The sequence below is a fragment of the Balaenoptera physalus genome (assembly GCF_965194825.1).
Source record: "Balaenoptera physalus genome assembly, chromosome: 4".
Classification (NCBI taxonomy): domain Eukaryota; kingdom Metazoa; phylum Chordata; class Mammalia; order Artiodactyla; family Balaenopteridae; genus Balaenoptera; species Balaenoptera physalus.
Window position 1 is genome coordinate 3949789 of NC_138891.1, and position 14895 is coordinate 3964683.

At 39.0% G+C, this 14895-nt stretch overlaps 1 long non-coding RNA gene across 1 annotated transcript in view; it reads right to left on the minus strand.

The window, feature by feature from the left end:
• The window catches only part of LOC309660314, a 75146-nt gene extending 64697 nt beyond the window's left edge, over nt 1–10449 (minus strand). The window contains exon 1 of the long non-coding RNA XR_014263333.1: nt 673–10449. This is a non-coding gene — a long non-coding RNA (uncharacterized lncRNA). The remainder of the gene's footprint in view (nt 1–672) is intronic.
• Nucleotides 10450–14895: the final 4446 nt, after the last annotated feature.

Genomic DNA, 14895 nt, shown 5'->3' on the forward strand with positions numbered 1-14895 from the left:
ATGTTAGTAAGGGTCTACGTTAGAATGGGGGGCCAGAGAGGACCTCTCTGAGGGAGAACGTTTAAGCAAATACTGGGAGGATGAGAAGAAAGTCTTTGGAAGAGTGTGGAGGAAATGTTTTCCAGGCAGCAAAAGTGAAGGCAAAGGTGAAGTGGGGCAGCTTGTGACTTGTACAAAGGTGCTTCTGCTGACCAAGCCATGAACCGTGGGACAGGGCTGTGTCTGTCCCGAGAAAGGGATGTGCAAACTACGGGATGGGGAGCGGAAGCCCCTAGCTAGGAAAAACCAAAGCCAGCAGATCTTTGCACTTGGGTGAACTGATGTCTCTTTAAAGTAGAATGAACACTCTGGAGGGCGGAGTAGGGGGGATAGATTAAGCTGCAGATATTGTGGGAAATCCAATAACACTGAGGAAGGCTGTTTGTGGAGATCAGGGTGACAGGGATACACCAGGGAAACATCTCTACTTGGAAGACCCAATACAACAAGTCATCTGGGTTCTAGGTAGATCAATGCCCTAGGAAGCGAACAGTAATACAAAGAAATGAAGGAACAACCCCAGCCTCAGGCTGATGGATCCTGGCAGATACTGGTCTCCAGCTTCATGGGAAAGAGGAAGGAAATAGAGGAAAAAAGGATAAGAACTAAGTAACAGTACAGAAACCCACTTACCAGAACTGGGTCCTAGGATCAGAAGAAAATCATGGCAAAGCTCTCTGGATGTGGTGTTATTGGTTTGGGCTTCTTTAAATTCTTTCCATACAGAAATTTGAGGAGGGCAACGCTTGGTCTGTACGAAGGAACTAAGCTACATCAGATCTAAAGATTAGATGGACAATGGAGAGGTAGAGATCCAGGCGAGTCATAACATGATCTACACATCTGGTGCTTTAACAAAGCATAATATGAATTCAGTTTGACATGACTCAGTCTGGGTGCACCAGCGGCAACTCTTAGTCATTTGTGCATCTTCTCTTGGTTGCATCAGACATTACTTATCCACCACCTCACATACCCTCTACCACTCCTGTCCCTGGGGCCCTTGGCCATTTGTTTTCCCAGCTGCTATGGCAACTACCTTCACATGGGTACAACCCAACAATGCTCTGCATCCTACCCCAGCTGTACATTACTCGCTTGCTTCTCCAGGCTTTCCGTATAGCCCCTAAGGTGTGAGATGCTGAGGAATCTGAACTGGCATCATGTTATATGTGACTTGAAAGTGTGGGGGAGTTTATGTTCTGTGAAGTAGACTTGGGTCAAGGTGAGACGGAAGCTAGCTGATAAATTCTTCCTTCCTCCTGCTGAGACATAGTGGTCTACGTGTCTCAGAAGATGGTTGTATGAGATGGAACAAACAGTTGTCCTTGTTTCCAAGCTGTGGCTGACTCACTGGCCTTCCTTCCCTGCTGCACTCTCCCTTTGTCCCATTTCTACTTCCTGGTATTGCATCCTTAATGAAGTAGTAGTGCATAAGCTTTTGCTTCAGGCTTCACCAAGACACAATCAGTTTTAGAATTGTGCCGGGGTTAGTAGCTTATAGGTCAGTAGCTTACAGCCCAATATTAGCCAAGAGCTACATGTGGCTATAGACCACTAAAAATGTGGCTGGTCCTCCTAATTAAGATATTGTGTAAATATAAGATACACATCAGGGGTGTGGCCAAGATGGCAGAGTAGGAAGACTCTGAGCTCACCTCTTTCTATGGGCACACCAAAATTAAAACTATTTGTAGAGCAATTGTTGATGAGAATGACCCAAAGAATAGGAGAAAAGATTTTCCACAACTAAAGATATAAAGAAGGAAACACAAAGAGATGGGTAGGAGGGGCAGGGGTGTGGTACAGTCAAGATCCACACCCCCAGCAGAAGACCCACAAAAGGGAGGATAATTACAATTGCAGAACTTCTCCCCAAGGAGTGAGAGGTCCAAGCCCCACATCAGGCTTTCCAGCCTGGGGGTCCTGTACCAGGAAGAGGAACCCCCAGAACAGCTGGCTTTGAAGGCCAGCAGAACTTGTGTACAGGAGAGCTATTGGAAACAGAGACTTTGCTCTTAAAGGGCTCATGCAAAATCTTACACGCTCTGAGTTCTAGCTTAGAAAGGTGCCTGGGTCAGACTCACTTGCTGGGACTCCTCCTTGGTATATAATGTTGGTGGCAGGCATTTTTGGGAGCTCATTCTATAATCAGGACACTGGTGCTGGTGAGAGTCATTTTGGAGTCTTTCCTCTAGCCTATTAGTGCAGGGCTTAGCAGTGTGCCAGCAGGTCAGCACCAGTCTGGGATCCACAGAGCCACACAGCCAGCTGTGTGGGGATCTGGGCCCATCTGCCATCCACTGGACTGGCAACCACTGCACGAAACAGGACCTGGCAGCCAACCAGGGGACCCAGATGTTCCTACTAGTGTGCCCACAGTAGGTGGTTCACCACAACAGAAGAGACCACACAGTTCACTTAGGGGGCAACCTTAGAACATATAGAGTGGGCTTCTTGGCTCCAAAGGATGTCTCCTACATAGGGCTACTTCTGCAAGATCAGGAAACATGACCAAGACACCTACTATGTAGAAATAAACACAGAGAACAAGGCAAAATGAGGTGACAGAGTAATATGTTCCAAATGAAGGAACAGGCAGAACCTCAGAAAATGAACTAAACAAAGTGAAGATAAACAATTTACCTGATAAAGAGTTCAAGGTAATGATCATAGAGATGCGCAATGAACTTGGGAGAAGAAGAATGGATGAACACAGTGAGGATTTTAACAAAGAGGTAGAGAATATAAAGAAGAATCAAGCAGAGCTGAAGAATACAATAACTGAAATGAAAAATGCACTAGAAGGAATCAATAGTAGATTAGATGATACAGAAGAATGGGTCAGCAAACTGGAAGACCAAGTAGTGGAAATCACCCAAGCAGAACAAAAAAGAAAAAAAATTTACATGAGGATAGTTTAAGACATCTCTGGGGCAACATCAAACATATTAACATTCGCTATATAGAGGTCCCAGTAGGAGAAAATAGAGATATTAGGGCAGAGGACTCATTTGAAGACAATAGCTGAAAACTACCCTAACCTGGGAAAGGAAACAAACTTCCAGGTGCAGGAAACACAGACAGTCCCAAACAAGATGAACACAACGAGGTTCACACCAAGATACTTTATAATTAAAATGGCAAAAATTAAAGATAGAGAGAGAATGTTAAAAGCAGCAGAGAAAAGCAACTAGTTATGTACAAGGGAACTCCCATAAGATGATCAGCTGACTTTTCAGCAGATACTTTGCAGGTAAGAAAGGAGTGGCATTTTATATTCAAAGTGATAAAAGGAAAATACATGATACTATGTGTTAAAAATACTAAAGATGCCACCAGAAAAACTTAGAACTAATAAATGAATTCAGTAAAGTTGCAGGATACAAAGTTAATAAATTTGTTTCATTTCTGTACAATAACAACAAAATGTCCGAAAAAATAAATTTAGATAACAATCTCATTTACAGTTTCATCAAAAAGAATAAAATACCTGTGAATAAATCTAATCAAGGAGGCAAAATACTTGTACTTGGAAAAGTATAAGACACTGATGAATGAGATTAAGGATGACATAAACAGATGGAAAGGTATACCATGCTCATGGATTGGGAGAATTAATATTGTTAAGATGACCATACTACCCAAGGCAATCTACAGATTCAATGCAATCCCTATCAAAATACCAAAGGCATTTTTCACAGAACTAGAATAAATAATTCCAAAATTTGTATGGAAACACAAAAGACCCAGAATAGCCAAAACCATCTGGAGAAAGAAAAACAAATCTGGAGGTGTCACACTTCCTGATTTCAAACTATACTAATACTAATTTGAAAAGATATATGCCTTCCTATGTTCATTGCAGCTCTATTTACAATAGCCAAGATATGGAAGCAACCCAGGTGTCCACCAACACATGAATGGATAAAGAAGATGTGGTGTGTATGTCTGTATGTATACATACATATATATACATATGTATGTATATATGTATGGATATATACACACATACACACAATGGAATATTACTCAGCCATTAAAAATGAAATCTTGTCATTTGCAGCACCACAGATGGATCTACAGCATATTATGCTAAGTGAAGTATGTCAGACAAAGACAAATACTGCATGATCTCATTTATATGTGAAATCTAAAAAACAAAACAAACAAAACAAAATGAAAACAGACTCATAGGTATAGAGAACAAATGGGTCATTGCCAGAAGGGTGGGGTTTGAGAGGGTGGGAGAAATAAGTGATGGGGATTAAGAGGCAAAAACTTCAGTTGTATAATAAATAACTTATGGTGTGTAACATACAGCATAAGGAATATGGTCAATAACATTGTAATAACTTTGTGTGTGAATAGATGGTTACTATAGACAGCGTGATCATTTCATAATTTTGCAAATATCAAATCATTGTATAGTACACCTGAACTATTGTACTATTGTATGTGAACTATATTTCAAAAAAATACATAATCAAATTTTGGACACATAGTTAGAAAAAAGGATTAAACATGTTTTATCAATAATTTTTATATTTATTACATAAAAATGGTAATATTTTTGATATATTGAGTTTAAATATACTATTAAAATTTATTTCATCTGGTTCTTTTAACGTTTTTTATTATAGCTATAATATTTCCATTGGACAGCATTTGTACAGAATTTGTGGAATCTACCCCTTACCCCATTGAAAAGTTCTTTTGCACTTCTCTTGTTTTCTATAATTTCTTAAAGATTATTAATCAGCAATGCTATTAAAAAGTGATACTTCCAAACCAAGGGAGTGTTTTTACAGGGGTCAAAAGAAGCAGTAGCTTGTGCAGTTTGTCTATGTGAATGTTAAAATGACCATCTGTATTTGTTAATGCCTAATATGTGGGATGTTAGGCTTGTAATTTGGACCATAAGTGATCAAAGGCTTCTATTCAATGCCTTACTATGCATATTAGGATAAGTGCAATAGATGTTGAGAAGGCTAACAGTTTTATAAGCGTTAATCTTCTGGTATATTTTATTACATGTATTTTCCATGCTATAATTGAATATCACGAGTGTAGTGCCTAAGGATTAACTTTTGTGTTTTGTTTTTTTTTTTGTTCACTGCTATTATCAATTACATGTTGTGATTTGGTGGACTAAATTAAATTTGTTGCAGGGTTTGGCCCCGACCCTTCTTCTAGAATTTCCTTGTGGCTCTCTTGCCCCAGGTATTTCATCATCAAACTCTTTTATTAAGCTCTCGTGCACGTGACATTGGGTATGCACTATTTATTGTACAAGTCAAATAGCTGTGGATTCTACTCTGTTCTATAAAAAGATAAGGTTCTGGCTTGAAGTCACATTCCTTCTGTTGGAATTTGGTTCTGGCTGAACTGAAATATTGTTAAGGAATAGTTTGGTGAGAAGTCACTTGAGGGGTAAAAGTTGAGTGAGTTCGTATTTAAAAGGAATGTGACTTGAGGGGGAGAAGTATTCAGCTTCAAGCTGAGCAGGGAACCAAGGAAACAGATTTGAAAGATTCAACAGGAGCAATGATTTTAAACCAACAAATTGTAATTACTTGTCATAATTCCACCCTATCTAAACAGAAGATTTTTGGTTTAGTTGTGAATCAACACGGTTGTAGAATAGTAGAGTATGTTACTTAACAATTTTGGTAAGCAACGTATTGTTAAAGAAAATCCAGAAAACCTACTATCCAGGAGTTTGAACTATTGAAGGAGGATTATTTATACCCAAGCAAAAGATTCTAAAGATGATCCACAGTATTCTCTCAACAGACACGATATTTAACGGATTCCTAGAGCCAGATTCAGAAGTGAGTTTCACAGGCCATGGGTTTATTAATTTTCCTTCTTTTCTAGCCTGTACATTCCATTTTCTTTGAAATTTTGTTTCTTTTCTTCTCGAATAAAAAATGTAAGCTCAATGTAGAGAAACAACTCTATCAAAAGCTTTATTTTGATAAGAGAGGAATTAATGAAAAGTTCATTAAAGATGTGCTTATACCTGAATGGCTGCATTAGGATTAATTTTATTCAAAAGCAAGCAGAGAGCTGCGACAACCACTATAAATCAGGTATTTCCAACTAAAGTCCCTAAACTATTTTGTTGCCTTCCAGGGAGTTTAGAGTTACAGTTAGAACAGTAATAGAAGAATAAACCTCTAATCTCATTCTTGTCCCACATGAATCTTTATGCCAGAGAAGTTCACTTACAAAGCTGATTTAAGCCCATTCAACAATTAGTGGCAATTGTGACAGCATTCTAAAGGTTGTCATGGGATTGAGTCGTGTCCAGTCTGGTTTTGTTATGCTACATAAACATCTTTTAAAATGACTGCTAACAGCTTTCACTCCTCATAAAATTAAGATTACTCTGTTAAGATTTTATGACCCAGAGAGGTAGGTTATCACAGGCAGAAAATGTGAAAGAAAATGAGCTGTAGCTTGGATTTTTTTTTTTTTTTTTTTGCCAACCTACTCAAAGTACAGTATTAACAGCCAAGATCATCATGGTAGTCGCTTTTGAAAATTATAAAGAATTTGAGGGTTGGTATTCATGCTAAGCTTGGAATTTAGTTCTTGGCTGACTTGTGGCCCATAAGCCATGGGAAGGTCGTTGCCTTGGTGTGTGGTCAGCAAGGGCTGAACATATTTTATTCATTTTTATCCTCCAGCCCCAAAATAGCCCCGACACGTGGTAAGCCCTCGTAAATGCGTGTAGAATGTACGAAGACTGGAATACTGAGAGTTAGTTGTCTGAGTACCATCACCAGTTCAGCAGGGAAAGCACTAGATGTGTAATCCGGTGTGAGCTAGGAAAGGGCGCAGGAGAAAGCTCATGAGGCAGCAGAGAAAGGAACGTGGGAGAAGTTGTTGAGCTTTTCTGGGACATTCTGCTCCTTCAGAATCGCACGTGTGCTTTTCCGGGAGGCTCGTTAGAGGCGCTCCACGGGAGAGACGGATGCAGGAAAAGACACATCAGAACCATCCAGATTAAGGAAAACTTTGAGTGACGGCTGTGTTCTCGGTAAGCATTTACCGTGAAAAACACATTTTTTTCAGATGGCAAAGGGAACCTAGGAAGAATTACATGAATACGAATCTACCGAAAACACTGAAAAAATGCTAAGTTCATTTATGAAGAAGATATTTAATACTGAGCCTTAAAAAGGGAATGAACGTGAAGATCGTAATGGCATTTGCAGTATTTATTCTAATGGTTTTTTTTTTTTAAGATTTTTTTTTTGATGTGGACCATTTTTACAGTCTTTATTGAATTTGTTACAATATTGTTTCTGTTTTGGTTTTTTGGCCCGGAGGCATGTGGGATCTTGGCTCCTATGTTTTGGTTTATTGGCCCCGAGGCATGTGGGATCTTGGCTCCCTGACCAGGAAACGAACGCTCCCCACCCTTCAGTGGAAGTGCGGAGTCTTAACCACTGGACCCACTGGACCACCAGGGAAGTTCCAAAAATGAGTGTGATATTTTAAACTTCCCTTTTTCCGTTCGGTGGTGAGTGGGCTCCTTAACGAAACCTCAGTCCTCTCCATAACTTTCCTGTTACTTTCAGTTGTTAGAATGGTTTCATTTCAATATTTAGGATTATATTTATTTGAAAACTTCAATCTTAAGTGCAGTTCAGAGAAGGTCTCCCCAAGTCCAGTGAAGACGAGACTTGCGTGTGACTCCAGCTGCTGGGTCTCCGTGGGCGTGGCGGTGGGAACTAGCTCGCAGCCTTTTCTTCCTTGGCTGCACCTGCTATTCTAGCCTTTGTGAGCTCAATGATGGTGAAAGCCTCAATGCACCCCTTGCAAGAGTGGCTTGCTTCCACTCAGGATTGCAGGCATTTGTAGCCCTTAGTCATGCTTGAATACCTCTTCCAGCCAAGCATGGTGTCCCTTGCCATTCTTTGATAGGACACACCTTTGCCTCCTAAAATACCCAACTCTAAGGTTCTAAGAAGAGTTCTTCAGTCTCACCTGGCCAACACCATCTCGAAGGCTGGCAGACACCTGGGGGAATCTCATCTTCCATGTGTGTTGAAAATCAAGAAGCTGGATAAATTGGCATATTGGGATTGACATATACACACTACTGTATATGAAAGAGATAACTAATAAGGACCTACTGTATAGCACAGGGAACTCTACTCAGTACTCTGTAATGACCTATATGGAAAAGAATCTAAAAAAAAAAAAAAAAAGTGGATGTGTGTATATGTATAACTGATTCACTTTGCTGTGCACCTGAAACGAACACAACATTGTAAGTCAACTATAGTCCAATAAAAATTTAAAAAAAAGAACCTGAGGGGATGGGGGTGATCCTGACCTTCTTTCCACCGGTACTCCTCCTGCTTCTCCACTTGCCATCTCTCTGCTAGTCTGCTCTCTTATGCAGGGAGCGTGGAGCGATCCTTAGGTCTGCTGGTCAACCAGACATCCACATAGGGAATAAAATGCCAATCTCTGCTTCTTGCAGTCACCCCCAATCTTTACACATAATTTTTTTTGAGCCTCATTAAAGATCACCTCCCTTGTTTTGGGAAGGGAAAGCAACCTGCTCTCTCTCTGTCCTCTTGGGGGACAGAGGGGATAGATTCTTCCCATGAGTTGCTGTTTTAAGACTGTTGAATAGTTCACTTTCTATATAGTCTAAGGAGGGCCAGGTATCGGGGGTGGCAGTAGGCCTGGTTCTACATTTTTGCTTCTGTCTGTGAGATCTCTGGGGAGGGCGGCCCCAGTATTGGCTGCTTTGTGGGCACCAAACACAGAGAGCTTAGTGCCTTCTGTCTTCAGGTCTGACCCCTAGCTGAAATTTTGCACTCTGAGAAAAATCCAAGTTGACATCTTCTTAAAATATCCTTACACTCTGGAACTTGCTCCCTGTGTGGGCTGTTCTCTACTTGTCTTGTTCCCTAAGATCTCTTCTCTACCTTTCCCTGTCCTGCAATGCACCCTGGGAAGCTGATTGCTATGGACATATCACCTCGGTTCCCTGGTCTTTTTGCTTCTGGTTAGTTTTGCCTAAAGGGAGACAGTGGTAGGAGACTGGAAAGTGGTAGAGAAGGGAGTTGGGATATTTTATAACTCTGACCCTCCCTCACAACCCATGTTCCTCTGTGGCTGAAGCCCCCATCTGACCCCCCTCACCCCCAGCTAGTGGTCCCTTCCTCCTGCCCCATCAGTTCAGTGCTGGTAAAGCTCCCACTCTGCTAATCCCAGGATGCATTACCGTCAGTTGTTGGTTCCCTTGACCCCTTGCTGCTTCCTTAACCCTGTCCACACCTCTGAAAAGGGTACATTCATTAAAATAATTTTAGTTAAATTCTTTGAGTAGGCCTTCTGCTTTCTTTTGTGACCATGACAAATACGGTCACATTTTTCCGTTAGCAAAATATCCTGAGGTCTTCCATGTCTTCATGTTTATGTTTACTTAAATGAAGATGCATAAATGAATCATGAGGAAACATCAGACGAAACCCAAATTGAGGGGCATTGTATAAAAAAATTGGCTTGTACTCTTTGAGGTTATGAAAGACAAAGGAAGACCAAGGGGCTATCCCAGATTAACTCAAAAGACATGACAAGTAAATGCAATGCCCGGTTCTGGACCAGAAAGAAAAAGTGTTTTTATTTTTATTTATTTTTACTTTTAAAAATTTATTTTATTGAAGTATAGTTGATTTACAATGTTGTGTTGGTTTCTGATATACAGCAAAGTGATTCAGTTTTATATATATATGTGTGTATATATATAAGGATATATATATTCTTTTTCATATTCTTTTCCATTATGGTTTATCACAGGATATTGAATATAGTTCCTTGGGCTATACAGTAGGACCTTGTTGTTTATCCATTCTCTATATAATAGTCTGCATCTACTAACCCCAAACTATCAGTCTATCCCTTCTCCTCCTCTCCTCCTCTTGGCAACTACAAATCTGTTTTCTGTGTCTGTGAGTCTGTTTCTGTTTTGTAGATAAGTTCTTTTCTGTCATATTTTAGATTCCACTTATAAGTGATATCATATCGTATTTGTCTTTCTCTTTTTGACTTACATCGCTTAGTATGATAATCTCTAGGTCCATCCGTGTTGCTGCAAATGGCATTATTTCATTCTTTTTTATGGTTGAGTAACATTCCTTTGTATATATGTATCACATCTTCTTTATCCATTCATCTGTCAATGGACATTTAGGTTGCTTCCATGTCTTGCCTATTGTAAATAGTGCAGCTATGAACATAGGGGTGCATGTATCTTTTTGAATTAGAGCTTTGTCTGTATATATATCCTGGAGTGGGATTGCTGGATCATACAGTAGCTCTATTTTTAGTTTTTTAAGGAACCTCCAGACTGTTTTCCATAGAGGCTGCACCAATTTACACTCCTATCAACAGTGTAGGAGGTTCCCTTTTCTCCACACCCTCTCCAGCATTTGTTATTTGTATTTGTAGACTTTTTAAGGATGGCCATTCTGACCTGTGTGAGGTGGTACCTCATTGTAGTTTTGATTTGTATAAGAAAAAGTGTTTTTAAATCTTGCTGTGAATGACTGATTTGCTTGTGCATGTGTGCACGTGTGCATGTGTGTGTGTGTGCATGTGTGTAGAGAGAGTGTGAAAGGGAGGATAAAGTAATTGTAATAAAATATTGACATTTGGGGATTCTGGGTAAAGGGTATATGGGAATTCTTTGTACTATTTTTGCAACTTTTCTGTAAATTGAAGTTACTTCAAAGTAAAATGACTGTACTGTGTAAATGACCGCTGTCTTGCTGCCAGCCATTTATTTTGGTTGGTTTAGAGATGAGGGTAGGAAAAATTGGCATAAAGTGATCATTGTAAATGATTTATACCAAGCCCCTAGCCAGGAAATATAACTGGCAAATTGGGTACTTCTCTTTGGATTGCTGGAAACTGCATCAAAAGGAACAATAATGCTATGAGTATCACAGATACATAATGTGTCCTTAAAAGTTTTGCCCAAGTGTTAATTCTAGCATGCTTCATATACACAAGGTCAAATATTACTACACTTGGAAATGACTAGATTTTCTTAGACGATTTGTGTAGCTGAAACTTGGGTGATTCAGTTCCTAACTCTCTTGATAATGGCATAATCCAAACTAAGATTACGTAATTTAGCTTTTATAATTGAAAGAAGCAATTCTTTGAGAGTTTACGCCATAACAAGGAAAGACGTGTTATACAAGTATCAGCACAGACCTCTCTCATCCTTGCCAAGTCATCCACTTTGGCTTTGGAAATGTATTTGTGTATTCAGTTGTATGTATGTGTACGTAACATTCTGGAAGCTCAGAAAGTTTCATATATAATCCTCAAGTTTGAATGCCGCTAGATCTTATCTGTACCTGCTTCATAACTCTGCTGGGATTACTTGCAGAGCATATTAGGATTTGAAAAACTTTCGTAGGTATGGGAGAAAATTTTGTAGTGGTGGAGGGGGCAGCGAACTTGGCCATGGATCTGATCATCAAGAGAAAGAGGATGGCTAGTGAGGGAGAAGATAGTTTCTACCCCAAAGAACCCTTGGATTTCATCCTGATTTGGATTGATGTGATTATCTAAGGCGATCCATCTAGTTCATGGGTGGCAGCACCAGGAATTTCTGTCAGTGGTGACACCATAAATTAGGTGGCTCCAAGTCTTCACCTAGTGTTCGTAGGCTGAAAAGAATTGATAATCAATGACTGGGCAGGTGGTCAAGTCCCAACTAAGTGGCTTTCACCCTGACACAATGTCCTCTATTTAAAACAAAACACCTGGAACTAACACAACATTGTAAATCAACTATACCCCAATATAAAATAAAAATTAAATTAAAAAAATAATTACAAAAGGATTTGCACGTGTTTGACAAAGATGAAGACAAATTATTTTGAGAAAGGCCCCATGGTAAAAAATTAAAATAAAAAAAAACACAAATATTTGTTATATCCATTTAACATACATTGATAATATATTCTACAAAGGTAATTTTATTTTATTTTTTATTTTTTTATGTTACATATATTTTATTTATTTATTTTTTTACCATCTTTATTGGAGTATAATTGCTTTACAATGTTGTGTTAGTTTCTGCTGTAAAACAAAGTGAATCAGCTATACGTATACATATATCCCCATATTCCCTCCCTCTTGCGTCTCCCTCTCACCCTCCCTATCCCACCCCTCTAGGTGGTCACAAAGCACCAAGCTAATCTCCCCATGTGTTGCAACTGCTTCCCACTAGCTATCTATCTTACATTTGGTAGTGTATATATGCCCATGCCACTCTCTCACTTCGTCCCAGCTTACACTTACCCTTACCCTGTGTCCTCAAGTCCATTCTCTATGTCTGTGTCTCTATTCCTGTCCTGCCCCTAGGTTCATCAGAACCTTTTTTTCCCCTTAGATTCCATATATATGTATTAGCATACAGTATTTGTTTTTCTCTTTCTGACTTACTTCACTCTGTGCGACAGATTCTAGGTCCATCCACCTCACTACAAATAACTCAATTTTGTTTCTTTTTATGGCTGAGTAATATTCCATTGTATATATGTGCCACATCTTCTTTACCCATTCATCTGTCAATGGACATCTAGGTTGCTTCCATGTCCTGGCTGTTGTAAATAGCACTGCACTGAACATTGTGGTACATGACTCTTTTTGAATTATGGTTTTCTCATGGTATATGCCCAGCAGTGGGGTTGCGGGGTCATAAGGTAGTTCTATTTTTAGTTTCTTAAGGAACCTCCATACTGTTCTCCATAGTGACTGTATCAATTTACATTACCACCAACAGTGCAAGAGGGTTTCCTTTTCTACTCACCCTCTCCAGCATTTATTGTCTGTAGATTTTTTGATGATGGCCATTCTGACCAGTGTGAGCTGATACCTCATTGTAGTATTGATTTGCATTTCTCTAATGATTAGTGATGTTGAGCATCCTTTCATATGTTTGTTGGCAAACTGTATATCTTCTTTGGAGAAATGTCTATTTAGGTCTTCTGCCCGTTTTTGGATTGGGTTGGGTTTTTTTTTGATTTTGAGTTGCATGAGTTGCTTGTATATTTTGGAGATTAATCCTTTGTCAGTGGCTTCGTTTGCAAATATTTTCTCCCATTCTAAGGGGTGTCTTTCTGTCTGGTTTATGGTTTCCTTTGCTGTGCAAAAGCTTTTAAGTTTCATTAGGTCCCATTTGTTTATTTTTGTTTTTATTTCCATTTCTCTAGGAGGTGGGTCAAAAGGATCTTGCTGTGATTTGTGTCAAAGAGTGTGCTTCCTATGTTTTCCTATAAGAGTTTTATAGTGTCTGGCCTTGCATTTAGGTCTTTAATCCATTTTGAGTTTATTTTTGGATATGGTGTTAGGAAGTGTTCCAATTTCATTCTTTTACATGTAGCTGTCCAGTTTTCCAAGCACCTCTTATTGAAGAGGCTGTCTTTTCTGCATTGTATATTCTACCCTCCTTTATCAAAGATAAGGTGACCATATGTGTGGGTTTATCTCTGGGTTTTCTATCCTGTTCCACTGAGCTATATTTCTGTTTTTGTGCCAGTACCACATTGTCTTGATTACTGTAGCTTTGTAGTATAGTCTGAAGTCCGGGAGCCTGATTCCTCCGGCTCCATTTTTCTTTCTCAAGATTGCTTTAGCTATTTGGGGTCTTTTGTGTTTCTATACAAATTGTGAAATTTCTTGTTCTAGTTCTGTGAAAAATGCCATTGATAGTTTGATAGGGATTGCATTGAATCATTGTAGATTGCTTTGGGTAGTATAGCCCTTTTCACAATGTTGATTCTTCCAATCCAAGAACATGGTATATCTCTCCATCTGTTTATATCATTTTTAATTTCTTTCATCAGTGTCTTTTAGTTTTCTGCATACAGGTGTTTTGTCTCCTTAGGTAGGTTTATTCCTAGGTATTTTATTCTTTTTGTTGCAGTGGTAAATGGGAGTGTTTCTTTAATTTCTCTTTCAGATTTTTCATCATTAGTGTATAGGAATACGAGAGATTTCTGTACATTAATTTTGTATCCTGCTAGTTTACCAAATTCATTGATTATCTAGTAGATTTCTGGTAGCATCTTTAGGATTCTCTATGGATAGTATCATGTCATCTGCAAACAGTGACAGCTTTACTTCTTCTTTTCCGATTTGGATTCCTTTTATTTCTTTTTCTTCTCTGATAGCTGTGGCTAAAACTTCCAAAATTATGTTGAATAATAGTGGTAAGAGTGGGCAACCTTGTCTTGTTCCTGATCTCAGTGGAAATGGTTTCAGTTTTTCAGCACTGAGAACGATGCTGGCTGTGGGTTTGTCATATATGGCCTTTATTATGTTGAGGTAAGTAAGTTCCCTCTGTGCCTACTTTCTGGGGGGTTTTTATCATAAACTGGTGTTGAATTTTGTCAAAAACTTTTTCTGCAACTATTGAGATGATCATATGGTTTTTATCCTTCAATTTGTTAATGTGGTGTATCACATTGATTGATTTGTATATATTGAAGAATCTTTGCATTCCTGGGATAAATCCCACTTGATCATGGTGTATGCTCCTTTTAATGTGCTGTTAGATTTTGTTTGCTAGTATTTTGTTGAGGATTTTTGCATCTATGTTCATCAGTGATATTGGTCTTTATTTTTCTTTTTTGTGACATCTTTGACTGGTTTTGGTATCAGGATGATGGTTGCCTCGTAGAATGAGTTTAGGAGTGTTCCACCCTCTGCTATATTTTGGAAGAGTTTGAGAAGGATAGGTGTTAGCTCTTCTCTAAATGTTTGATAGAATTCTCCTGTGAAGCCATCTGGTCCTGGGCTTTG